The 8,683-nt window shown below is 37.0% G+C and overlaps 1 long non-coding RNA gene across 5 annotated transcripts; it reads left to right on the top strand.

The window, feature by feature from the left end:
* On the top strand, positions 1,960–6,548 carry LOC109723432. 5 transcript variants are annotated; one of them, XR_002219672.1, is made up of 8 exons: positions 1,960–1,986; positions 2,083–2,347; positions 2,588–2,700; positions 2,785–2,898; positions 2,989–3,049; positions 4,708–5,120; positions 5,212–5,479; positions 6,349–6,548. It is a non-coding gene; the product is annotated as an uncharacterized LOC109723432 (long non-coding RNA). The 5 variants fall into 5 exon arrangements; XR_002219675.1 differs by lacking the exon at positions 1,960–1,986 and having other exon boundaries at positions 2,017–2,180; positions 2,261–2,347; XR_002219674.1 differs by lacking the exon at positions 1,960–1,986 and having other exon boundaries at positions 2,017–2,347; positions 5,212–5,297; positions 5,385–5,479.

Genomic DNA, 8,683 nt, shown 5'->3' with positions numbered 1-8,683 from the left:
AAAACGGACCATTCAGACTTTGGAGGACATGCTGAGGGCATGTGTCCTGAACTTTGGAGGAGGGTGACATCGGCATTTGAGACTGGTTGAGTTTGCGTACAATAACAGCTATCAAACGAGCATTCAGATGGCTCCGTTTGAGGCATTGTATGGACGCAGATATCGATCCCCTTTGTTTTGGAGCAATGTTTGTGAAAGGAAGACGCTCGAGCCTGAGATTTTGCTAGAGGCTGAGGAAAAGGTTAGCGCAGTGCGACGACACCTTTTGACAGCTAAGAGCCGCCAAAGGAGCTATGCCGATACCAGGAGACAAGACTTAGAGTTCTAGGTTGGAGACCATGTGTTTCTAAAATTCTCGCCGTCCAGAGGCATACGCAGATTTGAAGTGCGTGAAAAGCTTAGTCCACGTTTTGTTGGCCCCTTTGAGGTATTGGAGCGAGTTGGGCCAGTTGCTTACAGGATTGCTCTACCCCCGCGACTAGTCGGCACCCACGATGTTTTCCACGTCTCGGCTTTGAGGATATATGTTTTCGATTTCTCTCACGTGATTGACTTCACTCCGCTCGAGATAGGCGAGGACCTGCGATACGAGGAGCGACCGTTGCGGATTCTTGCTCGTGAGACGAAAGAATTACGCAATCGGATCATCCTTTATGTAAAGATGCAATGGAGTAATCACGAGGAGCGGGAGGCGACTTGGGAGCCGGAGACAGTGATGCGAGAGTTCTACCCCTACATGTTTGATACTCCGGATTGAGGTATGAATTTAAGTTTCGAGGACGAAACTTTTTGTAGTGAGGGAGGATGTAGTGTTCCATAGGTTTGGATAGGATTCGCTACAGTACTAGTGATTGGTTGATACATCTGGAGAGTGTCGGACTGAGTCGGAGTCATTTCTGCATGAAATAGATGCAGAAATGGACTCGGCGCACTCAAATAAGCAAAACTAGAGTTTTGCCAGATTCGGGCGCCCAGAATAGGTTTTGGGTCGCCCAGAACTTGAGTGCAGAACTGGAAGCCAATTCGGATCCTGGTTTCAGGCTCTCGGAAGTGGGTCCGAAAGTTCACATCGTGAGTATCGTTTGCGTTGACACGTGGCTGGTGGTAGGTGAGGTCCGCCGGAGCCGGATATGGGCGCAGCAGACCGCCGGCGAAGGAACCTAAGGGGAGCATTTGTGCAGCCTGGATGTTTCGGACGCCCAGAAAGGGGTTTTGAGCGCCCGAAAGTGGTCGTTTCTGCAGAGTGAGCAGTTTAATAGCTTTTGTTCCTGGGGTTTATTGGATCATCCTATCACCCTATAAATAGAGAGAGTACATTCCTGGTGAGCTCTTTTCCTTCCTTCTTCACAGAGAATCCATAATTTGCATTTCAGCCCTTCTAAACTTTCCAATTTACTCTAAAGTCCACAATTCCAAGCTTGAGGAGTGCTGATTCTGCAGATTTCCAGCAGCGACCTTCGGCGTTTCGGCTCGTGTGCGACGTAGGAAGGTCGGATTGCAGTGAAACTATAATACACTGAACTTTGGTGAATTATGAAGTTCGAGGGTTAGAATATTAATTGGAACTCTTCTACAACTTTTGAAGGATTGTCGAGAGGTTACAGCCAAGTACTGGACCAAGCAGATAACTGGAAATGAAAAGTGCATTGGAAATGCACTAATCGAATGTAGAACTTGGCTAATTATGAAGTTTGATGAGTGGGAATGGTAATGAGAACTAACCTACATCGTTTAAAGAGTAGTAGAAAGATTTTTGACAAGTTAAAGGAGTGATCAAACCGTTAAAAGATCGAAAGTGCATTGAAAATTCGTAATTGCAGAAATTTGTATGGTGTACCGGTACAGCCATCATTGTATACTGGTACATAGCACAGCAGTAGCTGCGTGGCTGAGGATATTTTGGTCTTTTCACGGTTTAAGCTTGTTCTTATCAGCTTAGCTCGAGCCCTGAGCCTATTTTTATCATATTGGAGCTCAGGAACAGGGGTGAGCTTCTCTCTCTTTCTCTCTCTAAGATTTTCCCATGGTTTGAGGTGAAAAAGATGGAATTAAGCCCACTTCTTTCTTTTGTTTTGTTGCTAGCTGAAGTAGAAGGCTTTGGAGCTGCTAAGGGTTGTGAGAGAGAGGAATTTGGGAGAATTTTGCAACTTCAACTCAGTAGATAACTGAGTTACAACTTGGTAAAGTGATTTGTACCATTTCTTTCCATAGCTTGGTGTTAGTGATGGGTTTAAGCTTGTTTCTTGTACTTTGCTGCTAGCTGAATTGAGGGAGAGTTTTTGGCAGCTATAAAGAGGAGCTTTGCTATACTTTAACTCAGCTAGAGCTGAGTTAGTGATTAGATGAGGTAAGCTACCCGATTTCCTCCTTGTTTTGAGTGTTGTAATAAGTAAGTAATATTGTGTTGATTCCGGATTACAGAAGCCATGATTTCTACTTGGAACTAAACCTTTTAAACTGATTTTGAGTATACTTCCACCAGTAGGAAGTAGAATTCCTGGTAGGGAATCTAAACAAGTAAGGTTCTATCCTATACTATGTAGTTACATAAGGATTTTAATGTTGCTTTGATGCTGATTCGTAGCAGAACCGCAACAAGAGAGGTGAACCTTGCGACTTGGGTTCGATGGTTTTTGGAACAGAGTTTGGAGATGATTCTTCAACCCAAAGCTAACAACAAGCTGAACTGAATTAGAGAAGGTGATTAACTCCCTACCTGTCTTACCTTGATGTTATACTAGAGATATAAGTGAAAGTAGTGATGCAGTTTGGATTAATTCACAGCGGATTTAGTGATCACCTTGAGCTGAATATTGAGACTCTTTTGAGCTAAATCAAGCCGAGTTGAGGTGCTTCAACCTGGATTGAAGTAGAGGTTTAGCTTTAGACTAAACCTAGGTGAGAACCTAGTTCATATTGCGTGATTATATGAGGTTTTGCTACAGGAATATAATTCAGCTTTCAAGCTGATTTTTGATTTGTTGTTAGGGGACTTTGAGACTTCATATTTCCTGCGATTGTGAGTTCGACAAGAGTTGTCGATTGGAAGGTGGGTCGGACCTCACCAAAATGGGTGAATTTCCTCTATGTCTCCTTTAACATAATGTTAAGAGTTGAACTCATTACATTCTTATGTGAACATATGTATATTTGAAGGAATGGAGATAAACATACATGTGCATATCATATCGGGTATAATAGTACATCTCTGTAGTAGAGAAAGAATGCTGAATTCATCTATTTCCCATAGATTATGGGCTTTCTTACTATGTATTCATGATATTAGTAATTTGTACCAATAAGTTTAGCAGAACATTACTTAAGAGGGAGAGATTATTAAACCATGAAAGTATCAATTAGCTTTATTGGACAATAAGTGAATGATATACTTGAGATGAGATCATGCTATTCTATGTTATAGACATAGCTCTAGAACTCTTGAACTATCTACATAATGAGGTCATTTGTACACTCTTGTGAAACCATGAAAAAGTATCTTAGACAATGTCTACATATTAGTGCTGACTGGTTGATTACGGTTTCCTTACTTGTGTCGGTAACCTAGCTTGAACTTGGTATCATGACATAATGTGAACGTACAATGTTAAATGTATACATTCTAGTAGAATGACTAGAAGAACCATAACATATGCTTATATAATCAAACAGAAGTACTTGCATGTTATTTATTCACTCCAAGTAGTGGCGGCTTATGTGGAACTCTAGGATATGTGCCATGGGTTGTATGAACCTAGAATGAGTCATTGAGTGTGACCTTGTAAACCACTTTCCTTATATATATAGGGAGTAGTGAGAGGATTTTATGTGAGCACTTGTGAGTATAGCCATAAAGATATAAAGCATATACTTGGTTAAGTTAATACTAACTATTGGTTAAATCATGTTCAAAGTTGTTGACAGTGGCTTATAATTAGTTGCTACAGTGTCGGCCTTAGGTCGAGTTGAGATTCCATGTCAGAGACATGATGACCTTGTGATTGTTATGCTATGGATTACAGCTTGCATGCCATTACGCTCTTTCGCACACGCTTGTGGGGGTCGCGCCTCCCAAGCCAGCACTCCGGAGTAGCTTAGCGACAGATTGCTCGCTTATGTACGAAGTGAGCGCCGAAGTGGATTGCTGTGGGTAGTGTTGACTTCCACATGGCCATTAGGCACGGCGCGGCTATGACTTCACTTTGTGTAAGTCTATTGTAAATTGGGTTATTTTGAGTTGCCTTAATCTTAGATGAACTTAGTATATAGAATACTTTATGTTATTGGTCGAGTAAACTTAGTGGTGAACCAATTAGGAAGCTAACATCCTGATCAATCTGTAACATAATGACAGCACGTTTACACCCTTACTAACGTAAGTTGTAACTACATGAGATCATCAGTTAGTTTAATGATAATGAGAATAACTGCCTACAACCTAGCATATGGTTAGTTAATTGTTAATTAACATGAATGACAGAACCTATCAAGATAAACTAATATTTGCCACCTGTTCATAGATTAATATATGCATTTTGAGCAAATATCATGATTGTTTTATTTCAATGCCTGTTGCATTTACTTGCTTATCTACTATTGTTTATTTATGTCACAGTTGACCTAGTGGTGTACTTCGTCACTCTCGACAGCTTACCCACTAGGAACTATTGTTTAATAGTTCTCACACCCTCTTTGTTGTTGTTTTTACAGAGCCTTCCACAGCGGGAAAGGCTAGGGATCCTGGCGAGGGGTCGGCGGCTAGCTAGAGCTTTTTCGACGTTAAATAGACAAACCCTTACAAGTTTATGCAGTTTTGATCAGTATTGTATGTTGAAATCATGTAAATTGTACTCTATCCTTATCTGTTGTATTAGAGTTTTGGATTGTATAAGTTTAGACTTTTAGTCGTGCTCTGATTACTAAGTAAGTTAAGATCTCTTTGCTATATTGTTCATTTTCTTTATAAACGCCTGGTGTACAGTGTGGTTTTTGGGGTACACGGCGGGTCTGTGCACGTTACTGTGAGCTTCCGCTGAAGTCCAGGGCATGACAGAAACTTGCTTTGTTGAATTCTAGACTTCAAGAGGAATCCGTGGAGCCCAATTTGACAGAATTTGATTGAGGTTAGCTTGGTCAATTTTGTGTTCTCTTTGCTGCTGGTGGTTTAGACCTGATTGTGAGTTTTTCTGGACTTTCTTGATGCAATCTTTGTAGGAAGCTGGAATTGCTACCTGAGCCTTGTGTGCTATCACTCTCCCCTGGATTTGGAACCTTACTTCACCAGATTTGAGTATTAGAAAGTGAAGTTGACATTGATATTGAGGAAAGTTAAGCTTAAGTGCTGAATTTTTGGGTTACAATGTGATTTGTTGGGTTTTGATGTTCAGATCTTTAAGGAGGTTTACTACTGGTCCTATGGTGATTATAGCAAAGATTACCAGTGTTTTCGTGACCTTCTTGCTGCCGTGGAGTTGCGCGAGAGGTAGGTTAATCATCGGTTTTGCTCCTAAGATATGTATATTTTTAGCTTTTGTATACTATGTGATTAGCTTGAATCATCGATTAGTATGCTAATGAAAATCTGAATTTGAAGCATGCTGAAATGAGTTAGTTAAATAATACGTGTTGGACTTGGACTTGACTTAGGAGATAACTGGCGCTTCTACACTGTCATATGTTAAAACTACCAGATTTAGCTCTAAGAGTCGTAGTTTGATTGTATCACCGGGGGGTGGATATTCTGGATAGTGTAGATTATGTTTACGCTCGGGCTGAGATGCCGAGCTTATTTTTACAGCAGTGTTTAGGCTGTTCCGGACTGTCGGGTGCCGTTGAGGTTGACGGTGGACCCAGATTGCTGTTGTTGCATCAGATTGTGCCGAGGGCACGTGAGTTGGTTGTTAGACCAGTTGGACCCTATTTATTTGGATCTTAGCCTGTGAGAGCCTGATTGAGTTCGACAGAGATACGCTTGCATACTCGGTTGGGTAGCGCCCACGAGTGCAACTCCGGAGTCGGGCTTTATGCGTTGGCGTTCGTGTCTTTGTGTCCTGGTTGGACTTGCTCTCCACTGACTGCTTAGTGTGGAGGTAGTGTTAGCTTTGGCAAGCGGGACGGGTGTGTTCACAGTCCCTAGTGAGATTGGGTTAGGATTTACTGTTCTACAGATTGGTAGTGTTAGAGTATGATAGTATAGTGGCATTTAGCTGTAGATTTGTTCCAGCTTTCCTTACTATCCCTACTTACTTCTGTAGACTTTGTGGGTGAACCGATGAGTTTGAGGGCAGTACCCACTGAGGACTACTTCTTTTGCAGTAGTTCTCACGCACAATTGTTCCCCTATTTTTGCAGAAACGTCGTCTTCGGCTGCTGCTGTTGCTGATTCTAAGCGTGGCAAGGGCGTCGCGAGTTAGAGCCTTTCAGACAAGTCGCAGAGCTAAAGGAGTACCAATTACAGGTAGTTGTAGTTTTTGGTCCTTTACATACAGATGTTGTAGCTCGCCTGAGCGAGTATTTTTGTACCCTGATGCTATGTATGTATTGAACCACTGTTTTATATATGGTTTATTTTTTCTAGCAGCTCTATACTACTATTTGTAGTGTTGTATGATTACAGGTACTGTTATTGTTTCGCTTCGTATACAGAAAAAATTCCTATGTATACGGCGGGTCTGTTAGCGTGTCCGGAAAAACGAGTAATCCAGGGCGTGGCAATCTATAAATTCAATCCTACGTTTATAATCAATTTGTTAAAAAATATCTCAAATAAAAATAAATGGTTATGATCAATTTGTTAAAAAAATAGCATTCCTATTAATCTATTTTACATTAAAATTAAAATTTGAGCTTAAATTATGAATTAAATTTAATTTTTTATATCAAATTTGAATTAACAATTAATTTTTTTGTTACAGTGGATCAAAATTAAATTTTAAATTTTAAAGTAAATGTGAATTAAATTTTGATGCTTTTAATTTAAAACACATATTTAAATTTGATTTATCAAAAATCAAAAAGTATATAAAAATGTTTGATGTATATATATAAAAAAAAAAGAACACGATAAGATATTGTAAATATTTTCTAATAAAATATAACAAATTAATTTATAAATATAATTTTTATTGTAAAATTTTGGATATCTATAATATACAAATTTATACTGATTTAAAATAAATTATAATATTTGTTACGTGCATTTGCACGTACATTCAACTAGTATATATAAAAGCACGTATTTCAAATTTCGATCTATCGACAGACCCATTTTTTAGCGGGAAAAGAAAACTGATTCATCTTTCCTTACGTAAAATAAATAACGTAATGAAACCAACTTCTAATTTCTCTTTTATCTCTAAAATAGGAAAAAAAATATAGTTATCCAAAGTTTTGCCAACCGAAATATATCTATATGAATCTTTATTTTAATTAGAAATGTTTTTAGTTTCTTTTTATCTCTAAAATAGAAAAAAAAAATCATGCTTATCCAAATTTTTGCTAGAATATATCTACTGTAAATCTATATTTCAATTCAAAATTTAAAATTAATCTTAAATTTTAAATTTTGGGACTATCAACACATTACAACGAAAATAATTTAAAAGATAGATTGGTTGATAAATTTGTAAATCATATTTTTGAATTAATAGGATATACAAATTTATGATCAATTTGTAAAAAAGTATATCAAATAAGAATAAATGGTTATGATCAATTTATTAAAAAAATATTTATATTCATCTATAAATTCAATTGTACGGATGGTTATGATCAATTTATTAAATGAATATATATATTCATCTATAAATTCAATTCTACGAACGGTTATGATCGATTGGTTAAAAATATTTAAAATAAAAATAAACGGTTATGATAAATTTCTTAAAAGATAGCACTTCTATTTATNAAATAAATATATAACAAATGCTCTAAGGTAAATTCTAATACAGAAATTAATTTAAGCGACTGATTTTTAATTTGCACAATTTCAGAAAATACAAATTATCAAATAGATATTTTCTAATAAAATATAACATATAAATTTACAAAATATTTTACTCTAAATTTTTGAATAAATATAATTTACAAATTTTATTGATTTAAAATAAATTAAAATAATTGTTACGTGCATTTGCACATACGCTCAACTAGTATATATATATATATAAAATACAAGATTTTTATTATTTAATTTTTAGCACAACTTATAAATATAAAGCCTAGTTTAATTATAAAAGGCCTGTTAATATGCAAAGTTTCAACTATTAAATCAAAATCTAGTAGTTAAGAATTCAGAAATTTATTTTCTATATATATTTTTCTAATTATTTTAATTTGTTGCTCATGAGCCAGTTCGTGTTCAGCTCGTCAATGCGGGCTAAATTTTTCGACTCGATATTTTAACAAGCTAACTCGTGTTCGGCTCATTTATGAAACAAGCTGAACACGAGCTAACCCAACTCGTGTTTGGCTCATTGACACCCCTATATGTAACTATGAACCGTGACGCAGATCCCTCTCTCCTCATTGGTTCCTATTTATGAGAAAGGAATCGCCTCCTCTTAAAATTTCTAATCAATTTTAAAATTTAAAATTTGAAAATATATGTTGTAAGTTAAATACAGATTATAAATTTACATTCAAACTTATATTTTAGATCTTAAATTTAAATTTGAAATTCAAATTC

This window comes from Ananas comosus, linkage group 17 (assembly GCF_001540865.1).
Source record: "Ananas comosus cultivar F153 linkage group 17, ASM154086v1, whole genome shotgun sequence".
Taxonomy (NCBI): Eukaryota; Viridiplantae; Streptophyta; class Magnoliopsida; order Poales; family Bromeliaceae; genus Ananas; species Ananas comosus.
This window is presented reverse-complemented; position numbering and strand designations above follow the sequence as displayed.